A 24,417-nucleotide genomic window follows, 5' to 3' on the forward strand; every position below is an offset into this window, starting at 1 on the left:
ACACTGCAGATGGAGTAGCAATTCCTCCAGCAAGAAGACATAAAGTCACACTTCACACTATTTAATTCGGGCAGCAATAAAACTTGGGCCTATCCAGCCTTTCATTCCTGTCGCGTAAGTCCTCCCCATCACTCTGGCCCTCTAGTCTCCAGAGTTGCTATCATTAAAATCCTTGATTCCAACTAATTATACCCTATGTTTACTTTTCTAAACTTTGCACTCTCTTGTCCCAAAACGCTACTCAATAACAAGTGAGCTCGCTTTTACCTTTGATCTCCTTTCTTAGCTTTCTTTTTACTTCCTTCCTTTAGTGAAAATATGGCTTTCTCCTTAAGATACCATTTCTGATGATGATTATGTCTTTCATCAAGGCTTACATTTTCTAAGTTTGACGAAGGAGTGATTTTTCTTTTCATTAAGTTCTAGAATTAGTCAGAATAAGCTAGAATGAGCCACAGTAACAAAGAGATTCTGAAATGTCAGGGTGTGACACAAAAATTTATTTCTCACTGAAAGATCAGTCTGATGAGGTCAAGTGACGTTCCTCAAATCAGCCACTTTTGGGGGTTATTTCACCATCTTTTGACATTACAGTCATCTTAGCCTCATTGAGCCAGGAAGGAAAAAAAAATAACTGAGGTGACCACACACCATGTACTTATTCATCTCAGCTGGAAAGTGACATGTTAGTTCTCCTACAAGCACATCAGCCAGAACTCAGTAATGTGGTCCTGACCGAGCTGAAATAGCGGTTTCAAAATCTAGACATCTGGGAGTCCCAGGTAGAGGAAATAAGACTGGTGAGTGTCTTCCACAACTCAATATTCTGGTCAACAAATATTCATTATATTCTTTCCCCAACACATAAAATACTCTTTCTTTCTAAGAAGTGCAAGCCAAATTACCATGGGGTCACTACTACTGGCTCAAAATCAGGTTCCTCAGATAATTCGCAGTCCTCTACATCAAGTCCACATGTGGCTTTTTCATATAGATAAAACATATGCTTGTCTTCAGTATACAATGCTGGAGAGCGGATAAGATATACACATTGGACAGCTCTATTCAAAAAGAAAAGTATAGGGAAGAACAGGAGACACAAAGCAGTTACAGATGCACAACAAGTTTGAAATTCAGGGGACCAGGCCCCGGGAATTATCCTTGTCTGGGAGGTAGTAGAGATTCTGTGAACTGGCTTTCCTCTTTAGAAGGATATATCTTGGTCATAGTTCTCCATGACTTCAACTTCTTCTCTTGAGAATTGCTTTCCTTCCTATTATCCTAATTGGACACATCTTGTATATGGCTTAGTGTGACCTCCTTGAGGCAATGCAGACTTGAAAGCCGCTTCTTGACTATGAGAACTTAAGGGACTAGAAGTTGTTTTAATACCTACAACAACAGCATCAGAGATTTTTAGTCTAGTTTTGAGTTCTCCCTGGCAATACATTTTTCCCAAAAAAACTTATTACACTGGGGCTTAGTCTTTTTCTAGTCAACTCACAGCCCAATAACCACATCCAAAGATCTTTGTAGATATAATTCTTGAGCTGTGATTTTCTCTATGTTTAATGACTATTTCCTTCTTTCTTGAGTTAAATATGAATACAGACCATACACTCTATTTTTTCTTTACCCTGAATCATTTTGGTAAAATGAAAAACTGAGCTGGATTTTGATACTCCAAAAATTTTGTAATCCTGTTTATTACTATGCACAGTCTAGAAAGAGGTTTTTCTGACCCTAAAAGGCCCAAGATTTTTAGACTCCACCTATTCATTGTCATTTATGCTAGAAAACCAGTCAATTTTTCATTATGGCACCCTTTTCTTATAACACTTTGTCAAATGCAATAACAGTCTACTCACATTAAGTATACAATTTTTTTTGCAAATATCTTACACTAGACTTACCAGGTCAGTTTGGTAAATCATCAGCTTCCAAAGTGACAATTTTTCCAAAGTTTTATCCCAACATAATATGAGTTACCTTTATCCAACCTTCCAATATCATGTCTGCCCTGCTGACTTTCCTACAACTAAGCCCGTGCCGTGTATTTGTGGAAATATTTTTTGTGTGATATTCATTCACTTCTGCTCAAAACTCAACCTACCAGCTGCTGAATAAGTAAGTATTCAAAATATCAGTGACTTAATAGAAGTTTACTGCCTGCTCATATCATCTTCAATTGTGGAAGTTAAGATTTCCTGGCAGTTTTTCTCTCAATGGTGACTCATAAATCCTGTTTTCTTCTATCACGTTCCTCTGTCATCAGAATCCTTTTTTCATTCAAAAAACTGAAAGGAGAGATAATAAGTGGGCTAGGGAGTTCTCACCTGGTTTGAGAATTCAGGTCTGGAAAAAGCGTACATTATTTCTCCCCACATTTACTGGACCACCACTCATCATATCATGATGACTCAGCTAATTGAAAAGAAGGTTGGAAATTTTAGTCTTCTCTTATCTTAGGATAAGGACATAAAATTCATATCTGCTTCAGTTTTCCTCTCACACATATGAAATTCTCGCTGCTTCAGCAAACAAAACAGCCCAAAGTCTCCATTTGGTTAGTTACTACCTTGGGCTAAATTTCTGGAATTAATGGATGAGGCCCAACCATCTCTGTCATTTTGGATAAGGTTTATCTGGACACTAGAAACTTTGGACTAAAATGATAACTAGCTGCTTCTCACATACAGAAATGCATAGACCATGTGTATTAGTGAAACAGGGACAAAGTATCAGCAGTAAATATTCCCATTTGAAAAGATGAAGAATAAAAATCTCATCACTCTCACTGTTCCAAACAATTCTGCAATGTTGCTGGGCAGGCACAGTTGAAGTCTTCACCCCAGGGTTTATGTTCTGGCTTTTGGGGAGATATATTTTGTCCATTGGCCTCCGTGGTCCCTGGGCCCCTCCCTTTGGTAGGTTTTTTTATTCTTAATGACATTACTGCCTTGTCTAATAAATGCAGTTGGAATATTTTGCACCTGGGAAGTGACTCAAAGATTAGTCTGTTTCCATCTTTTGGTCCTTACATCTTGCAGTTTTAAGTTAAATCTGACAACATCCATCTGCAACAGATGGAGGGGGGAAAAATCAAAGGGAAGATATACTGATTATTTATTCATCTTGTCAAAAGACTGACGACATTACTTATATCTGTATACCAATGCCAGAACTCAGTCATGTGGCCCCAGTCTAACTGCAGGGAGGACGAGAACTGTCGTCTTCCTACAGGACCAAGAAGAACAAATGGGATGGGTGATCAGTCTCAGAAACTCTTTCCCACTTTCTTATAAAAGTCTGTTCTTTGAGAGCTATGGCCATTTGATTCTAACATTTTTCTTGCTCCTAAAACTGTCTTTTTTGGTAGTCCTGCTCTATCCCTCCTACATCAAAAACCTTCACATTTTGAAAATTCTCTACTTTTATTGTCACTTACATGGTAAACTCATCCAAAACACTGCCCTCAACTTTCTTGAGCTCCTTAACAATAATAACCTTCTTCAACATGATATCTCAGACACCCACTCTCAGAGCCACATACTAGAATTTATTACCCTCTGAAACAGCTCCCTTTCCAAAATCAATAATCCCATTTCACCCTCTCTCCCCCACTCTACCCACCATGGTGGTCCAAATAACACCATCTTTATCTTTCTTACTACAAAAGCTCCCTCCTAATTCGTCATCTACAATCCATGTTTAACCATTTGTATCCAGTCTTAATGTTCATAGTCTATTAATCCAGATCACTTAGTCAATTGACCTTTTTATACTACTTAGAATAATAAATCCCTATTTTTTCCCCAATCCAATGACCTTTCCCTTTCACTAATTCTCTCATTATCCAGTTTAGGTTCTTTGGTACATCATTTCAAAAATATTCCTGCTATCACTTTTCCTTTGCATTTTTAATGCCCATCTCAAAAAAAAATACCAACCGTAAACCAAGTCAAATATTTCCTTCCCTTCTCCATTCATCAGAACAGCTGAATTCTGCTGCAGAAAGCCCACAAAAAGCAAACTGATGCCACAAGTTATTCACAATCTTCAACTTGAAAGAGGCTCTAACACTTGCATAAAATCAAACTTTTTTTTTGGTTAACAAGTCTTGTTCATGTTCCACAAGTATTTTAAACTTGTGTGCTCCCCAAAAAACTCTGCCTTTTCAGCTCTCATATTAGACCAGAAGAGGTATACTTTCTCCAGTGTACAGTCACCTGTGCCTCAGCATCCATTCTCAGCTGACCTCATAGAAAATTAATTCATTCTTCTCCCTATATTATTAGTCCCACTCACAAGTGTCAAGATTAGAGAACTCACAAGTATCAAGACTATAGTTAACTCTCTGATACTTATTTTCGACTTTTTTAAAAATAGCATTTAATTCCACTTAAGTCTGTCTTGTATAAAAATACAGTCAATAAGTTACATTCTTATTCATACCAATAACTTCAATCTCTATCTTTATGTTGATGACTATTAATTCTCTGAGCTTTCACACCCATATCTTCAGTTACCCTCTTGACAAAGTACAAACAGCTTGAACGGAACATATCCCAAACAGGAATCACTGGCTGTTCTATACTCTGAAATTGTTTTTTATGCCTTCCTCTGTCAATGAATGACACTAGTATTAATCCCATTCTGCATGGCGAGTGCCTGGGAAACATCTTTGACAACTCCCTCTCCTTTTCTACCTCCATTAACAAGACCTGGATGCCAAGTTTAAATATATCCTGAACACATTCACTCCTATTTCCCTTACCAACACCACCCTGGTCTTTCTGGAACATCAAAAGACTCCCTTTCTACCTTCATGTTTTTAAGTTCCCACTTAACCCCATTTAATCAACTCTCTTCCCTGCAAATCTGGTGATACCTCACATGTCTGAGTAAAATCCTTCAGTAGATTATTTTTGCTCTTTTCTCTTGGGGTACAATTAAAATAATTAATATGGCTCAGCATGGTCTAGGCCCTAAAACTGCTTCCTCTCATCTCACACTATGACCCCTCCCAACTCCACTTTCAAAGCTCCAGCTACATTAAATTTCTTTTTAATCTTCAGACAAAACATGCTCTCTCTTACCACGTGACTTTATATATGCTGCTATATTTTTTAACACCACCCTTTATCATCATTCTGCACCATTTCTTTCCAATCACTTTAATTCACAAATAAAATGCTATTTCCCCAGAAGAGTCTTCCCTGCTTTGTCTGACTAGGTCAAACGCCCTTTACATACGAACATTGTACATTGTTCATTTCCTTCATAAGATTTATGATTTTATACTCATATATATGAGTATAAATTTTAAATTTGTGTTATTACTTCATTGCAGTCTATCTCACCATTTTCCAAAGAACTCACAAGTGTCAAGACTATAGTTAACTCTCTGATACATACTCCCAACACCTAGTACAGTACAGGGATATAGACAGTGCTCAATAAATGTTGTTGAATAAAAGGTATTAATTAACTTCATGATGCATTGAAAACAATTTATACTACCAGATAAACCTTCTGAGAAAATCCTGAGTTAAACCAGTACTGTATTTCAGGAACTCCAGGTTAAGAGTAGTCAGGATTACATGAAGATGCTTTCTAGAATTATCCTTGTTCAGTGTGAATTTCAGAGTGGTCACATGATGGAAGGGTTGGGACCCCACCTGTCTCTTTACCCAAAATGATGCTATAGCAGGATAAATCTTTGATGGGAGTTAAAAATATGTTTTCAGGCCTGGCTTGGCTGAAGTGTGACCTTCTGCATATTGCTTAAAGTCTCTGAATCTCAGTTTTGTATACTTGAAAAATGAGAAGGTGAGTTTATAAAACCCCTTCTACATATAAGGTTCTCAAGCTCTTAATTCAGCATCTTGATGATGTTTCAATAACAATCATGATGGGCAATTTTGAATTCATCTGGAAACAGGGTTACTTAAATACTGCAGAATCCAAACAGTGAGAAATCGCACGCGCGCGTGCGAGCACACACACACACACAGCAAATAAATAAAACATTAAAAGTTTTTATGGCTCCTGGTTCTTAGCCCACTTAGTTCTATTATTTGACATCTTAAAAAGACATTCTTTATCCAAGTATTATGCTTTTATAAAAAATCAAGATGAATATACTACCAATTTTTCTGTTGACTATGCAGTTATTTCCTACGATGTTTGGTATGCATGTGGGTGGCATGACAATATACTATGTCCTGATTTGTTCTTCCGTGGGTAGGCCAAGACATTATCCCAGAACAATGAAGGCATGAAAGATTAAGAGTAGTAGTAAAATGACATATAGGTAGAAAATAGAAATTGTTCATAAGCTTAGGAAGAGTTTATCTCTAAAAATAGCTGCCTATGTTGAACAGAGAGTTTCCCTAAAGCAGTAGTTGCTAATAGAGCTAGGTCATTAAAAAGAAATACTTTTGGTGTGTTATAAAACTTGGAATAATAAAGCAGCACTTGGTTAAACTAATAAAAGTACATTCATTAGGGTGTGCCAAAAAATGATAAGATTTACTAAAGAGAGCAACTGTTCTTTAATGACCAAATAGGCGAGGGAACAGAGCAGGAATCCTCCTTAGCAGAAGCCTGCAGGTGGCAGTTTCAATTTATCTCAAGTAAAGAACAACGTTCCGGCCCTGGCCGGTTAGCTCAGTGGTTGAGCGTTCTCCTGGCATGCAGGAGTCCCAGGTTTGATTCTCGGCCAGAGCACACAGGAGAAGCAACCATCTGCTTCTCCACCCCTCCCGCTCTCCTTCCTCTCTGTCTTTCTCTTCCTCTCCCGCAGCCAAGCCTCCATTGGAGCAAAGTTGGCCCAGGCACTGAGGATGGCTCTATGGCCTCTGCCTCAGGTGCTAGAATGGCTCTGGTTGCAACAGAACGACATCCCAGATGGGCAGAGCATCGCCCCCTGGTGGGCATGCTGGGTGGATCCCGGTCGGGCACATGCCAGAGTCTGTCTGACTGCCTCCCTGTTTCTAACTTCAGAAAAATACAAAAAAATAAATTAAAAAAAAAAAAAAGAACAACCTTCCTCCTGCAGTGGTGGTAAATAAGGAAGTGTTTATCAGTTAGATGCTGGTAGATAAGTCTAACCCCTTAGGGTCAGGATTTATCCTCCAAGAGGAGACATTATCCCATGAGAAGTTACAGAAGCAAAGACTATAAAGCCATGAACATCTCTTGGGATAACATGCACATCAGCATAGGCCATTTCCCAGGTCTCAAACAAATTCTGTTCATGGTGGGTCAGTTCTGCTCAGTGGCAGAGCAAAGGGAAAAAAGCTTTCTTCATTCAAAGGGCTTTTGCTTGGGATATTGAGCTTGGTTTTTCATTGCTGGAACCATGGTGGAGAAGTCTACAGACGAGCTCTCTCCCAAGAGAAAGTAGGAGGTTGCTTGAACAAAGAACAGATTTGCTGAATAATCAGAATCCAGTTAAACTACAGCAACAGACTGCCTCTACACTAGGTTAAGAAAATATAAAGAGATAATGTTACACTAATCACTCACTGCCTGAGCAACTAAACACCTCCCATTGGCCAAACCTCAAATGCCTGACGTGGGGATTGGTAATTATCTAGGCTTGAGAGACTTGGCACCTAGAATAGTAATCATGGCTGCGGCACAGGAAGCATCCCAGAAATGTGAATTCTCCAGATGCACAAAACTCTTTGAATGTGTCTGGACAGAAACAGCCATGCGAATGTTTGCAAATTTATTGTCATAAAATCAGCAAATTGCCTATCCATTTGTGTGGTAAATGCCATAGGTTGGTTTTCTAGGAAATAAACACTGAAATGCAGATAATTTCTTAGGGAGTGTTTGCAGGAACAATGCCTATATGAAAGTGAGAGAAGCAAAATTGGGATGAGAGAGAAACTGAACTCTGATGGGGTTTCAACAAAGGCCTCAGTGGATTTCATTGGGAGCTCTGGAAATTTCAGTGATGTACTCTATTGATCTGAGGGGGTGGCGTGGGACTAGGCCTTTGTATCCTCAGTTTTACTATTCAATGGATGCAAATGACCTGTGGAAAGGATGAACTATTTAGTTGTGAGCTATTGTTGGCAACAGTGTTGCACATTACAGCATTCACTAGGCCAATGTGATGCTTCACTGTGCATATTTAAAAACCAGCTCTCCATTCATTGTCTGTGTGACTTCGCTCAACTGTTTTAGCAGCCCTCTGCCTCAATCACCACATCTGAAAATGAAGATAACAATAGTACCTACTTCAACAAGTTCTTTCAAGAATAAAATACAACTAAGACACTTAGAACACTGACTAGCTTATAGTAGGCAATTAATAAATATCAGTTGTTATTGATCTTTACAGTCAGGGCCTTCTAAATATGACCAAATATGAAAAAGTATCTAATAAGAGAGTTGATTTTCATTATTTGAAAGTTCTGTGTTTGTAATTTTGCCAACTGGTAAAATTTATTAGTAACCATCAAAGCAATACTCACGTTTTCACAGTCAATCAAGGACATGCCCAGTATGGGAAATAGGCAAAGAATAGCCTCATGCACACACTCCCAGCTGAGACCCAACAAGTCAATTGCTCTGATTTCTTGTTTCAGTTCTCATGCTGTAAACAAGTGTCTTTGCTGTGGTCTACTACTGAGTTCCACACAGCGGTGAGCATTAGAATACATTTATTATGTAAATCCAGAGAACCCACCCGCTGATTGCTCCCTGGCTCAGACCAGAGATAACTCCATTTATTAAAGCAATAAGCTTACACTAGTAGGGAAGAGGGGCAATGGCGGCACTGAGAAGTGCCGTGTTCACTGTCCTTTTAGAGCAGGATTAATAACAGAAGTTCTACTCTGGACTTGTGGTCAGTGAGTTGGGGTCACTATTGTCAATGGGAATGGTAGGACTCTGGTAGATCAGAGGCAAGATGCTGGCACTTAACCTCCTGAGGACAGGGGGATGGATGACTGACTGTAATGGAAATGAGAAGGCCTTGACACTCAGGGAACTGTTGCAATAGCTAATAAATTATGATATTCCTAGAGATGAAATAGATGGACAGCTAACAAAGAATAGACTGATTTATTTATATCAAGAGTTTGTAAATTCAGTCACTTAAATGGAACTTCCTGATCCCTGAGCTAGCATCCAGATTTGTGCCATTTTGAAACCTAGGGCTGTTCTACTAAAGGAGAGGCCAAGCTTCCTTGATGAAGGATCTTACAGATGCAAATATACAATTTAAATATTCTCAGAAACCTTCGCCAAAGGGTCCTATGGCCATTCTTCAGTGTAAATGTACACTGGGGAAAAGGAAATATTTTTACTATTTTAGGGTTGTCAGACACATTGATTGCTCTGAAAATCAGGAGCTCTGAAATGCTAGGATGACTCATTGTTAGAGTGAAGGTGTATAAATTCCAGGTGACAAATAAAATCCTGGCTTATGTCTGCATCACAGTGGGTCCAATCAACTGACAGACTTGTCTTAGTTTTGCATGTCTATATACATACATTTGCATATTATATATATAATGCCTGGCCTACTAGTAGACACTGGTTGAACAAGAGCTGTTGTTTGTTGACTTTTTTCCATTCCTCTTGAATCCACTCATTGAAGAAACAGCATCTTCCTAAGGCTGAAGTCTGTGATCTCTTAAGCAAAATAGCCAGAAGGCCAATTTGTTGGAACCGTATTACAGCAATACCCCAAGTAAGTATATCGCAGCTATGTTTTTTTCCCCTCACTCATGAAAATGATGTTTATATGCTCTGAATTGTTTTTCCAAATAAAAATTTAAAATGTATATTGTACAAACCATCCACAAAGAAGCCAGTCATCGTAGTTTCAGAAATTGAGTGTGTTGTATTCCTCCTGTTTAAATGGAGTCAGAATTGTGCCAGGCCATTAAATACCTTTGATCTAAGATGGGCATCCATAGAACTGAAGCTGAAGTGGGGAATTTACTCAGAGGCTACACAGGAATTCAAAGGTGGGAGTATGGGATAATGTAATGTTCCTATGAGGACACCAGTCTCCAAACACCAGCAAACTACATACACACAAGCAATATATGTGTATATAGATATGTGTGTGTGCATGCATGTATATCTATATCTATCTCTATATAGAGCCAAATATTTAGAATTGGGATGGGACAAGATATGGGACACAAGAAGACAATCTCTGCATACATAGAACATAAGTTCTACACCTTATTTCAATGGGTTGTTTGCAGCTTGTATACTAAGTTCAGACCGCTCATCAGAAAAAAAGCAAAATTGAAAAGTGTTCCTAAATATATCTGACATTCAACCCCTACAAAAAAAACAACCTTTCTCATTTGACCCTTTGTCAGGAGTCTGCGGTCAGTTCTACCTCTATCCATTGACCTGAACTATATTAGAAGCACTAAGAGAGAGTAGACAACAGTCACTAAATTCTCTCCAAATGCCTCCTGCACGCATCCCCATCCTGTAGTCCTCACCGCACTGGCTGGCCCTCCATATGGCTTCTCTTCTCCCTGCAGACATTGAGCTGTGTACAAATATTCATCTGGATGCAGGCCAAAGGAATGATAAATCACTGCCTCATTTGCCGAATGTTCTCTTCTGTTTTCTCTACCCTGAGCTCTTAACTTATCATTGAGAAGGAAAGAGGAAACATGCCACTGGTGAGTTTTGTATTTCATAAATCTTGTAACCCAGGCCAGCCTTTAATTACTCCTCCGATTATTCAAGCAAGGGAACTCTATGAATCAAATATATCTTTCTCTGGTGGGACCCCAGATAGATTCCCATAGCTAAGCCCTTTATTCCCAGGACAGAAAACACAAAGGAATGCCACATGCAAGGTCAAGGTTCTTTGTTGCCAGCTCATCGCCTCTTCCCACAAAGCACAGCTTTCAAAGACAGAGTTAAGCTGGGAGGCTATCAACGGTAACAGAATTTGTTCAAAAAGTCATTTGCTTTTTCATGGGGGTGCAGAATATTTGCATCTATGAAGAAGAATACCGTACGGACACAAAAGAGTTCTGTATACTTCAGTGTGCTATAGATTAAAAAATATTACATGTTTGTTATAGCACTTTATCCTCTGAAGTAGAAGTTCTGGCACAATTTTGATATTTTTATAGATGAGAAAATGGAATCACTAAGAGTCTAAATAATTGGATCACCAGGTTGCCCCTCTCAGGTGGGAGGCTAGGGCCAGAATCTCAACCTCAGAGCTGCTGGCACTGCACTCTACTGTCCACATTGTCTATCAGAAACTTGGAAATCCTTTGTGTGCTTGCATGACTAAGTTCTCTTCTTGGCTGAAACCCACTCTGCATCTTCTGTCATTTCTTAGAATAAAATTGAGAATTAAAAGGGAAGTAAATTGTGTCAGCTTTGTATCTCTTCCCTCGCCTCTTTCTGTAACTTTGCAGCGACTTCTCTTTCATCTTTCACAACATTCAAAATAGGATCAGGATATAAAGGAAAATAATCTCCCACCACAAGAAACAGCCCCCCAAGGGCACCAGGAGTACAAATACAATTTTAAAATGTGTGTATGAATAGGATGGCTTCCTCTTTTTGACAAGCCTCTTCCACCCACTTGTCCCACTCTGGGACTAATTAAATTGCTAATGAGCAAAGAATGACCTCTGTGCCATGCTGACAGGTTTTAAGCAATTATTCTTGCAAAATATTTTGGAAAGAGGTGTTGGAGAGCGGTTCTCACATCCCAAGAACCTGATATCTGAAATCAAATTACAGAATACATAAAGCAGAGAGTCTTGGAAGTCATCAGGCCTGAATTCCTACTAGACAGTATCCTTGGACTCTGTGCTAGGTGGTATCTGCCACTTGCCCCTCCTAATCCAGTCTCCATGCTCAGCCTACTCCATGCCTGGGAGGCTACCCACAAGGATTCCTTCACAGGTTCTTCAGACTTCTGCTTCTCTTTAGGTTTGTCCAGTGAGAAACCAGAGCAAAAAAATCAGAAGGCAGGAGAACAGTGAGTTTGTGGCCCCTATAACTGCATCTTCCTTCCCAAGGGCATCATCCCACCACAGGTGTAAGTTCCAATCAAGCAGCCCTATCTGCACTGCTGTTCTCTTTTGTCTGGGTTCTGGTAACAGCCCTTTCTTCTCTGCAGTCAGTCCTGGGGTAGGAACAATGAGGTTACAACCCAGGTAACTGGCTTCCCTATTCATGTCTTTGTAAATAGCCCTTTTCCTACATTCTCTTTATTTTAACCTACTTTGTGTTACCTGCTTTTTGTTGCCATTCTGACTAATCAAGACAAGTTATTTAATCTCTTTGAGGTTTTTTCCCCTGGTATACAAAATAAGAATAATATTTACCTTGTATGCTTCTTGTAAGAATTAAAATTTGTAGTCAATAAACAAAAAACCATCAAGGTCTGAGTATGTGTCAGGCAATTAACTAGGTTCCAGAAATCCCCAGTGAATAATACTGACAAGGTGTAAGTTATATATTGCTATGTAACAAACCATCCTCCAAATTCCACAGCTGGAATCAAGCATTTTATATACACATGAATCTGTGGGTCAATAATTTCGGCTTGGTACCTAGATGGTTTTTAACTTCCTTCTGCCTGGAATTACTCATTGAGGTTGGCAGGCAGCTAGTGGCTGAGCTGAAGTTGCAGAGTCTAAGATGGTCTTTCTTATACATGGGCTGGATATTGGTGCTGATCTCTCTCTCCATGTGGTTACTCATCCTCAAGGAAGCTAACCTGGACTTTTTATATGGTGGCCTTATTTCCAAGAGAGTGAGCACAGAAACTACTAAGAAATCTTCAAATGCTACATCTATTGCACACCATCAGTCAAAGGAATACAGAAGGCCAACCTAGATCCAAGGAGCTAAAAACAAAACAAAACAAAACAAAACAAACACTCCACTTTTTCTTGGAAGGAGCAGCAAAATTATATTTCAAATGGGCTTTGCATCCAGGGTTGGGAGAAATTTTCAGTCTTTTTTTTTCTTTTTCTTTTTTTTTTATAATCTACTATTGCACAAGGTTCTTGACCCCAGAACATACAAGGTAGGGTAAAAGTAGATTTACAGTTGTGAGTATGTGAAACACAAAATTTATTCTTGTAGTATTATTTCTTGATTACTGCATTATTTTCTATACAAACAGCTGTAAACCTATGTTGGCTCTAACCCATATAAACTGTGTAATATAAAGTACACAGATGTATTTATTCAACAAAGATGTGCTTGGGTGCTTGGGAAACACCAAAACATAGTGGTTAACCACAGTATGAATTAACTAAAAGTACTTATTATCCACCTGCTGCTTCATCTCCCGTTATAGTCAGAATCCATTAATCAGGAAGAAAACCCTTTGCAACCCACCTCCAAAGGTCCACACTTCAACTGTGACAAGATATATACTGGATAATGATAGTAATCCTATCTCCCTCCTTTCCTGCTATTAACAACACTGTCATCCCCTGAGTGATAGAAATAATGTCCTAACTCCACACTTCCGGGTATCTGGCAAGCTTGTGTTGGGACCATGCTTTTGTGCCCTCCGACTCCCATTCCAGGTCCATGGGGTTACATAGGCAATCTGGCATCATCAGCAGGACAACGTGCTCTCTTATGTTCATTCTTCTTATGAGAATTTTATAGAGCGGCAAGCTTGTCCAAAGAGTCCTTGGGCCATCACTTCCCTAAACATCTTATTGGTAATTACAGAATTTTTTTTTTTAAATGACACCTAATCATTATTTGTTCATGTGAAAAAGTAAGCCAAACATGAAGTAATTGGGTTCCCTTCCAAATGGAGCGTTAATTGGATGCCATTAGCACCCACGCACACTGTTCTCCCCAGTCTCTCAGCTCACAATGATTCTGCCAATCTTGTCCTCTGGCTGCCCTCCAAAATCCATACACTCTGAATGGTTCTGGGGAAGGGATCTAAGTTGCAGATCCAAGAATGCTAACCCACTATCTTGCCCCTACTAAATGGTCACATTGGTCTTCTCCTTTCTTTACTCAAATGTGTGTTAGACTCTCGAGCTCTTCATCTTCCCATTCCCTCTGTTTCAGTGTTTTGGTGAACCTGGCCAACTCCTTGTACATAAAGTCCCAATGCAAACACCAGCTGTTCTCTGAAGGCTTGCTCTACTTGCCAATGTCAAGCTGAGTCATTCAAGACTTCAAATACTATAGAATTCCATACACATCAATCCTTGTCCCATCCTGTCAATTACTTTCTTTATGAATGTTTCTTTTCCTCACTTGGAAGTCATCTCTTAAGGAAAGAGAGTTTTGTCTCATGATTTTCTCTGCATCAGTGCCTGGCCAAACATGAATGCAGAATTAGAATTCATTGGAAGTTTGCTTTCAGCTTGGTATCTAATTTACCAAGGTCTCTCCTCCAATATGTCCATAATGAGTCTTGGGCTAGGATATTCAGTTCCCCACTTGCACTCAATCAGCTCATTCCATTAAACACGAAATCAATCTGGAATAGCCACTCTAAAAAATTAAACTCGACTTCTTCTCATTCAAAAAAGAATCCTAGAAATTCTCCAGTCTTCAGGCAGTCTATTGACAAATATATGGGATTTTTCATGAAAAAAAACCCTATATAATTGGTTTTCTTCATTGCAGGTATCCTCCTCTGTTTAAAAGTTCAAGGTATGCATGCCATTTTGCTTTTACCAAAGGCTGGATTGGTACCTATTTTTGCTAACAGTAAAAAATCTGAAGAGAATTTTTGCTTTTAAAAAGAAGAAAAAGAGCCTGACCAGGTGGTGGCGCAGTGGATAGAGCATCGGACTGGGATGCGGAAGACCCAGGTTCAAGACCCCAAGGTCGCTAGCTTGAGTGCGGGCTCATCTGGCTTGAGCAAAAAGCTTACCAGTTGTCTGACCAGGCAGTGGTGCAGTGGATAGAGTGTCAGACTGGGATGCTGAGGACCCAGGTTCGAGACCCCGAGGTCACCAGCTTGAGCGCAGGCTCATCTGGTTTGAGTAAAAGCTCACCAGCTTGGACTCAAGGTCACTGGCTCGAGCAAGGGGTTACTCGGTCTTCTGAAGGCCCATGGTCAAGGCACATATGAGAAAGCAATCAATGAACAACTAAGGTGTCACAACATGCAACAAAAAACTAATGATTGATGCTTCTCATCTCTCCGTTCCTGTCTGTCTGTCCCTGTCTATCCCTCTCTCTGACTCTCTCTTTGTCTCTGTAAAAAATAAAAATTTAAAATTTTAAAAAAATTTTTTTAAAAAAAGCTCACCAGCTTGGACCCAAGGTCACTGGCTTCAGCAAGGGGTTACTCAGTCTGCTGAAGGCCCACGGTCAAGCCACATGTGAGAAAGCAATCAATGAATGACTAAGGTCGGTCAAGGCACATGTGAGAAAGCAATCAATGAATGACTAAGGTGTCGCAACAAAAAACTGATAATTGATCCTTCTCATCTCTCTCCATTCCTGCCTGTCTGTCCCTATCTATCCCTCTCTCTGACACTCTCTCTGTCCCTGTAAATAAATAAATAAATAAATAAATAGAAGGAAAAGAGTAAAAGTAATGCTGAGCATTTGTTTTGCAGCCAGCCCAGCCGTGATCGAGGCAGCTCACACCCCGAGTAGCAAGAGCAGCACTGCCTTTACTATATGTTCGAGTTATTTTAGCCTTTACGGGTTACTTGATATAATTTGGTAGGTTATTTTGGGAGGTCTGGGGATGCTCCAAATTTTTTCCATACAAATTGATGGTAATTGCTTCTCCACTTTATGCTGTCTTGGCTTAGAAAGGTTTTTATAGGAACACTCTACTTTCAGATGGCGCAGGAAGCCTGTAGTCCCACATGGCTGAAATTGTCACTGCCAAATTCTTGGCCACACTACCTCAGTTGTCTGAATAAAAGAAAAGAGATCTCTGAGTTTCTAATTCACCTTCTTCATAAAGGTGAAGGTTACATTTTTTGAATGACAACTAATGGGAGTACTTCAAATAGAACATACAATATTTAGGGTTCTGAATAGTTTCCCATCAGTCATTCTCATTTTTTAAAAAATCCCTTGCTGGACATTTGGATCCTATAATATCCTTACCTTATTTCTTCCTTTGGCAAACTTCCCCTTTGTAAATTATAGTTAATTTTAAACTAAAGGAAAAATAAGCATGAAATGAAAGAATAAAGACAGATTTTTATTGCTCATGCAGGAATCTTTTCAATAAACAGGTTTCTTGGAATAATATACTAGAATAAAAAGAAAAACCAGACAGAGAAAATTTACTTTCAAAATGGAATAAAATTAATTTTATCTTGTAATTAACATATGGGTTCATTGAACTCTTTTATTTGTAAAATAATTTAAAATTATAAATAATAAAAATGTACAGTAGACACAAATGGTAAATAGGGATGATTTTTTTTTTTTTTTGGAATACCAAGGTTTAAGGTATTTTTTTGTTGTTGACTTTGTTTTTCTGCAATTCTTTTTTTTCTGCAGGGAGAGTCAAACCACTGTGTCTGTAAGTTTCTTTGACTAGTTCTATCATCAGATAGCAATTTAAGTTCATTGCTGTTAGTTTTGATTTTTTTAGAATGTCTTTTGAACTTTACTTTGTTGTATGATACTTACATTACTCCAAATTTAAATCAACAAAGCAGTTAGATTCTATACCCACCTATTCTCTATCTTTCTCTTATAAATAAACATTTGAAAACATATTATGGTTTATTCTTTTTAAAAATATAAGCACAAAAAATATATAAGCATACATTTTAAGTATAATATATTTTATTTTATACCTTAATGTAAGTATATATATTAATATCCTCTCTTTCTTAAATAATCAGACTCATAACAGTTACCTATTTCTTTGTAACAAACCACCCCTTCCCTCCCCCAAATACAGTGTTTTGAAATAGCAGTCATTTATTTGTTACCGCTGGTTGTCAACTTGACCTCCTGGCCATGTGCTGTATCACCCTCAAGAGAGTGGTTCAAGCTTTTTTTACATGGAAACCTTAGGGGTAGAAAGCAACATCAGGAGCTATAATGCACCTGACGTGTGGTGGTGCAGTGGAATAAAGCATCGATCTGGAATACTGCGGTTGCTGGTTCAAAACCCTGGGTTTGCCTGGTCAAGACACATATGGGAATTGGTGCTTCTTGTTCCTCCCTCTCCCTTTTCTCTTCTCTCTAAAATAATTTTTTTTAATATTTTAAAGAAGTTATAATGTCTTTAGAGACTAAAGCTGAAAAAAACCTCACAAAGCTACTGAAATTCGTTGGTTTAGACAAGTTCTAAGGCAAGTCTGGATTTATTGATATAAGACGGAAAAATAAATTCTATCTCTTGATGGGAGTCTCAGCAAAGGCATACTACATGGAACATGCATACAAAGATAGGAAGAAATTGTGGTGACCATCTGATCTGTTTTTCAGATCAGATTCCCCGCCTATGTTTGAGAAAGTTTCCATAAGCAACTCATGAGCAAAAGAGAGCAATAAATAGTGCAGGCTCTAGTCAGTGATATTAACAACTACCCTGCCTTTCTGGAAAGAAAATAGAAAGGTGAGGAAAAGGAGGCAGAGGGTTGCCCTTGAGAGGGGATTTGCTTACCTACCAGAAATTCACCTGTGTTCTTCCAGACACAACTCCAGTTTTGTGCAGATGATTCCCTATCTCCTTGAGACTCAGGGAAGTGACCCCATCTCTAGTTATTTGGTATTAGTCAGTGAGCGGCACTCTTGTGGTAACTCTTCCTAATCCAGTGATGCTTTGAGACATAAACTGGCCCAATCAAACTAAATTAAAGTGCATATACACAATCTTGGCAGAGAGGTCTCTCTCTCTCCCCCTCTCTCTCTCTCTCTCACCCCTGCTGGACAAAAAAATAAATCCTCTTAGTCATAATTTTTCAGCACACTATTTTAACATCATAAAGGAAATTAGCCCTTGATGTAGCTAATACTGAAGATAGAAGACTGGAAAAACAATAAGTACCAGGCACTTTTGATGACATTCTAAAGTCCTTTGCAGCTTGCCCTGCTATGTTTCCATTCATGCAAGATTAATTTAAGTGTTCGTACTTGAAACAGGTAAAGTTTCCTTTCATCATTTAACTTTGGATTTTGCAATCACTTGTACAAGTATTTCAGTTTAGGAAATAATTTTTATATTCATGATATATAACTTTGATGCCACCTCATCTGCCTACTACCAGTGAGACAGGAACTATAGTTCTTGATGCCCTTTTAGAAATAAAGAAACTGAGGCCCAGTCGTGTTAATAAAATAAAATGATTTAATGAATGGAACAGTGTGTTAGACCCAGTCTTGAGCTTATGGTAAAGGTTTGGTAAATGTGAGTCTCAAAAAGACACTCTCATTTCCCAAGGGCCTTACAACAACATACCTAGCCCAAAACCGTACTAGCAAAAATTTTCAGATTCATGGCTGCAATTCAGGTTCTATATCCTTTCTACTATGATATTGTACTTTAAAGTTAGTATTTGACCTAGAGATTCTTTGGTGAAATCAAGCCTTTGAAGGAAACAATGTTTTGAGATAAGGAAAAGAGTTAATATTTGAGCATTAGAACACATCCTAGACGGGTAGACCTAGGAAAAGATACTTCCACGGGCAGCATAAGAGTGATACTTGTTTAGGTATGAAGAAGACAATAGAGTGGCCTAAAAGTAAGCAGAGAGGATGACAGATTCACACCAATGAAAAACCCTGAAAAGAGCATTGATTTTGGAATCAAGCAGCCTGGTTTAGAATCCCAAATATTTCTTGGATGTTATCTCTCCAAGACACTATCTGTGTTAATAACACAGAGTGAACAATATCTACCTAAAGGCTAAAAACGATTAACTGACATAATATACTTAAGGTTCCAAGCACAGGCTATATGCTTCATGTCCGCTGCTCCATAAATGTTTCTGTAAAGACATACCCTGGTGAGACTTGAACTGATATTGTTACATTCTGGCTAGAATTATGGAGTGAGTGTGTGTGTGTGTGTGTGTGTGTGTGTGTGTGTGTGTGTGTTTAGGGATAGACTTCCATTGTATAACCAGAAGTCCAGAAGTATTTTTCTTTTTTTTTTTTTTCATTTCTTTTTTTTTTTTTTAACAGACTTAAATCTTGATCTCAACTTTGGGGCCACACTTTCTTTCTCTTTTATAGAAAGAACGATTTTATTTGTTTCTGCAATAGTTAAGCAAAGCTAAAGAAAAGTAAAGAAGTTTGAGATAATGGACTATATAGTTGTACTATACTGCATATTTTATTTATTTTTTAGTAAAGAAAATACCTCTTTTCTAAATATTGGTTAAACTGTTATCTCCCCCTCCAAAAAGGTGTTAATTTCTAGATTCTATGCATGAGCTAGCTAGTATGATCACCTGGAACCTGGCGTAGAGACTTGCTGACAATAGGAAGTACTCAATTCATTCAGTACAGAGAATCTGGGAGGGAAGGCTGAAGCCCAATTCATGTCTTCCACTGAAGTCTTTTTTTGATTATTCTCCAAAACTGAATAACACAGATATCTGGCAAAAGACATGCTCTTTGTGTAGGGGGAAGTGTTTTCAAAAAGATAGTGTATATTCTGTCAACCATTATGGATAGCAGAAATATTTAGGGAGAATGCAAAGACTCAAAACTGGAATCTTTTCCACCAGATTCAAGAGTGTTTCCATTTATTTATGTTTTTCTTCATTCAATGGAGATGTATTGAGTGGCCATTCTGTACCAATCACTAGACAGGTGTTTGAAATATAGGAACAAGACCCCTTTTTCACTCTGGTTGGAGACATTGACAATAAACAAGTAAAAACAATAGGCAAGCAAAATAATGCAGCTAATGATCATTACTGTGAAAATACTCATTTTTATGATCAAGGGAGGCCCTTCTGAGACAGTAACACTTAAGCTGATGTCTGAACAATGTAAAAAGACAGAATAATGGTTCTAAGAAAGATGTTCACCTCCTCATCACTGAGACTGTGAATTATCCTGATTGATTGATGTGGACACAATATAATCACTGAGTCTACACACAGAAAAGAGAGGCAGAACAGAGTCAGACAGATGTGACATAAAAAAGACTGGGTCTTGCCCTGGCCGGTTGGCTCAGTGGTAGAGCATCGGCCTGGCGTGCAGAAGTCCCAGGTTCGATTCCCGGCCAGGGCACACAAGAGAAGCACCCATCTGCTTCTCCACCCCTCCCCCTCTCCTTCCTCTCTGTCTCTCTCTTCCCCTCCCGCAGCCGAGGCTCCACTGGAACAAAGATGGCCTGGGCACTGAGGATGGCTCCTCGGCCTCTGCCCCAGGCGCTAGAGTGGCTCTGGTTGCAACAGAGCGAGGCTCCGGAGGGGCAGAGCATCGCCTCCTGGTGGGCAGAGCGTCACCCCCTGGTGGGCGTGCCGGGTGGATCCCGGTCGGGCGCATGCGGGAGTCTGTATGACTGTCTCTCCCCGTTTCCGGCTTCAGAAAAATACAGAAAGAAAAAAAAAAAAAAAGACTGGGTCCTCTGTCCCTGGCTTTTAACATGGAAGAAAGAGGCTGCAAACCAATGAGTGTGGCAGCTTCTAGGCACTTGGGAACGGCTCTCGGCTGACACCCAGGAAGAAGACAGGGACCTTGGTCCTGCAGTAACAAGGAACTGAATTCTGCAAACAACCTAATGAGCAGGAAGTAGATTCTCCCCTAGAGCCTTCAGAAAGAAACACAGCCCTTAAGACAACCAAGTTGAGTTCTGTAAGATTTGTTCTTGACTTCTGACCCACAGGTCCATAAGATAATAAATGTGTGTACTTTTCTGCCCTAAAGTTTGGGGTAATTGGTTACAACAAACAGAAAATTAATGCACATGCAAAAACAAGACTACATCCAGAATGTAGATACAACAATGCACAAGGCCTAGGACGGCTCCAGTGAACAATGACAATCAGGACAGATATTTACCATGTGTGGACACTCTCCAGAATTCCCTGATATACTTGAAGAAGAAAGTTTGGAAAAGATATTTAATATGTCCCAATCAATTGAGGTACAGGTCTAGATTATTATGAATTAAATGGAAATAAAAAGGAAGCATTACCACGCAAACTTGTGAGATGGAGAGCTGTGGGGTTTGCTAGGAGCTCTTTCCAGCTGAATTCACACAGAGCCTCTCAGAGAAGAGTTTACCGAGAGGAGGTAAGGAAGCAGCCTGCAGAGTGCATTTGTAAAGCCATTGATAGGAGGACATGGATGAAGACATCACTACATTACAGTAGCACCATACTTCTATGATCCCTAGCAGGGTGCAGCACCTGACAATAAAGAAAGAACGAGCAGAGAAAGGGTGACTCTGGATGAGCCAAAGAGGGCTGTTTATAGTCCCTTATTGTAAGAGAGGGAGGAGCCTTTCTCAAGGACGATGCCGTTAGCTTCTTCATAGGAGACACTGACCCAGACAATTTTACCATCTTTCAGAAGCAATCTTTCCATTTTTCTATTTTACTGCATTTCATTCCAACTTTTCTCTTTTTCTCTAAATTGGGCAGCCATTGCAGACACATCCCAGAAAAAGGGGAGAAGGGATGCCAGTCTGTACTCTGGTTCCCACCCGTGCACTGCCCCTTTGCTCATTTTACTAACTACAGACATCACATTGGCACTGGGGATAAAGGCTGGCATGGCTATCGGACAGAGCTCAGCACAGGGGCAACGGATCCTGGCATCCTGAAGCCTGAGTGTCAGTGCCTGAACCGCCACTTTTGAGCTGTGAAACCTCAACACTTAATGCAACCTCTTGTATCTGAACTTTAGTTTTCTTCACCTTGTTGAGGTATCGTGATGATTACATATTGCTTATCAAGTTCCAGGTGCTTCAATGCACTCGGTAAATATCAGTAGGTGATACAACGATTCTTGACACTTACTTTTTTACAAGGGTCATTAAGTTCTAAATGATGGTTAGACACTATGCTATAAACCAGGAAGGAATAGGAATACACACCTCTCCTGAGAGGAGACACAATAGAATCAATGAATGTTAGAGCGGAAAAATACTCTGGTGATTACTGAACCCAGTCCCTTTAATTGACAGGTAAGAAAACTGAGGCTCAGAATGTTTTATGATTCAGTCAAGGTTAGAAAGCCAGTAAGGGATGAGGCAGGCATGTGATGTCTGTGCTGTCTTGCTCTCACTCTGTGACTCTCCAGTCAATCAGTGTTGGTCATTTTGTATTCATGATTTAAAATTAAAATCATCACCTTCTATGATACCTGCTACTGAAACTGTAGAAATTACATACATATTCCCTCACACCACTGGCTCACATGGCATTTTATTCCCACCCAAATCACACTCTGGCAGAGAGTAGACTCTGCCTGTCTCCTATTCCTTCATTTTTTAATTTTTCCAGTTCAAATACCCAAACCATCAATTCCAACAATTTCAATATTTTTTAGAGAAAAAAAAAGAAATGTACTATTTAGAGTTTACAAAGGACTGTTGCCAACCAACAGGTAGTTTTGTTTCTCTCCTTTTGATAGTTTTTGTCAACCTTTTGAATTCCGCTATCTCCTCCAGTTTTTCATAGGCTTTACTATTCCTGTTCTTAGGCTCAGTTTAATTCATATGTTTCTTGTGTCTGGTTAGCCACTATAGGTTTGATTTAGTGACTCCTGGCTTGTCCATGCCTTTACTAATAGAAAAAAATACAGCTTTCTATATAGACATTTCCATTACATTGATAAGAAGGTCATATGTAATTTCTAAAAGTTTAAAGTTCTGGATTTAAGCAAAGAGGGTTTTATTATCCCCTAGGGCATGCTAGCTAATTCAGTGTGTCTTCCTGGCCAGAATTATAAATACTAATTTAGGTGTTGCTGTGAAAATATTTCGTAGATGTGGTTAACATCTGCAATCAGTTTACTTTAAGTAGAGGAGATTATTCTCAATTATGTGGCAGGGTCTCATCTAGTCAGGGAAAAGCCTTTAGAGAAAAACTGAGGTATTCCTGAGGAATAAAAAATTCTGTCCAAGACAGAAGCATCAGCTCCTGCCTGAGAGTGTCCAGCCTATAAGACTGCCCACTTGATGTAAGTCTTGCTGTTATAGGGACCAAACTTGTAACCCCCTTTACATTGTAAGCTACACAAAATTAGCTTGTATGTCTAATATTCCTTAGCCTCAGCATTTTATTATTTTTGTCCATTTTAGGTAAGTTATTATGCAAGCTGAACAGTCTGCAAAAATTTTCTTAAGAAATTTGGACCATACAGCCAAGATTGTTCTATAGATAACCTTAGCTTAACAAGCCTGTTTCACTTCTGTAATCCCACCTAGCTAGGTGTCTGTATCCCACTCTTCTTCTCCTGCCCAAAAATGTAGTTTCTGACTTTAAAAGTGTAAGGACCAAGAGAAGATCAGAAAATAAGCAGGGCACTAATGGAACAGGGAACTTAAGGGTTACAGGCAGGTCCTGCTCCTGTTCTGTTAGGAATAACATGCCCAAGGTCGTTCAAGAAGCAGAGACAAATAGGGACTCTAGGAGGCTGAAAGAAAGAAAAAGAAAAAAAAGGAAAAAGAGACAAATGTTTGCATTCTATTGGTTAAGAGACCCTTATCAGAAGTTTATGTTTGAAATTCTCCACTGAGTAATACCCCCCCGTAACTGCGCACGACCTCCCTAGCCAATGACTAACAGCCACATCAGCTTCTGTATGATGCTTGCTCATCCTAGATAGCCACCCTATAAAAAGGAGCCATTTTAGAAGCTCGTGGCTGCAGTGCTCCAGTCTCTTCGGAGGCGTGGGTTGCCTGCAGTCCCTGCGCAGGTTTAGGGGGCTGCAGTGTTCCCCTGTGTGGGTTACCTGCAGTCCCTGCACAGGTTTAGGGGGCTGCAGTGTTCCCTTGCATGGGTTGCCTGCAGTCCCTGTGCAGGTCTCCAATAAAACTTATAAAATTTACTTTGCGTCTGCTGTGGCCTATCTCGCTAGGATGTAACAAAAGCAAACCCCGAGCTTGTTCAGGGTTGCATGATTTGAGTCTGTATTGAGCTCCATGCAAGCTGCTGACAATAAAACTCCTCAAAATTCTTCTATAACTTTGGTGTCTCTTTGGAACTTGCTAGTCACTTTACAACATTGCCAGCCCCCATGACTGCATAAGCCAATTTCTTGAAATAAATCTCTTGATAGTAAAGTGGATTGATGATAGATAGAAAGATAGATAGGTCGATGATAGATAGATGACAATAGATAAATAGATGATAGATAGATAGATGATAGAAAGATAGATAGATGATAGATAGATAGATGATAGATAGATAGATAGATAGATAGATAGATAGATAGATAGATAGATAGATCCTATAGGTCTATATCTCACAAAGCCCTTACTGTTGCATGGCATAGAAAACA

The sequence above is a fragment of the Saccopteryx bilineata genome, chromosome 1, assembly GCF_036850765.1.
Source record: "Saccopteryx bilineata isolate mSacBil1 chromosome 1, mSacBil1_pri_phased_curated, whole genome shotgun sequence".
Classification (NCBI taxonomy): domain Eukaryota; kingdom Metazoa; phylum Chordata; class Mammalia; order Chiroptera; family Emballonuridae; genus Saccopteryx; species Saccopteryx bilineata.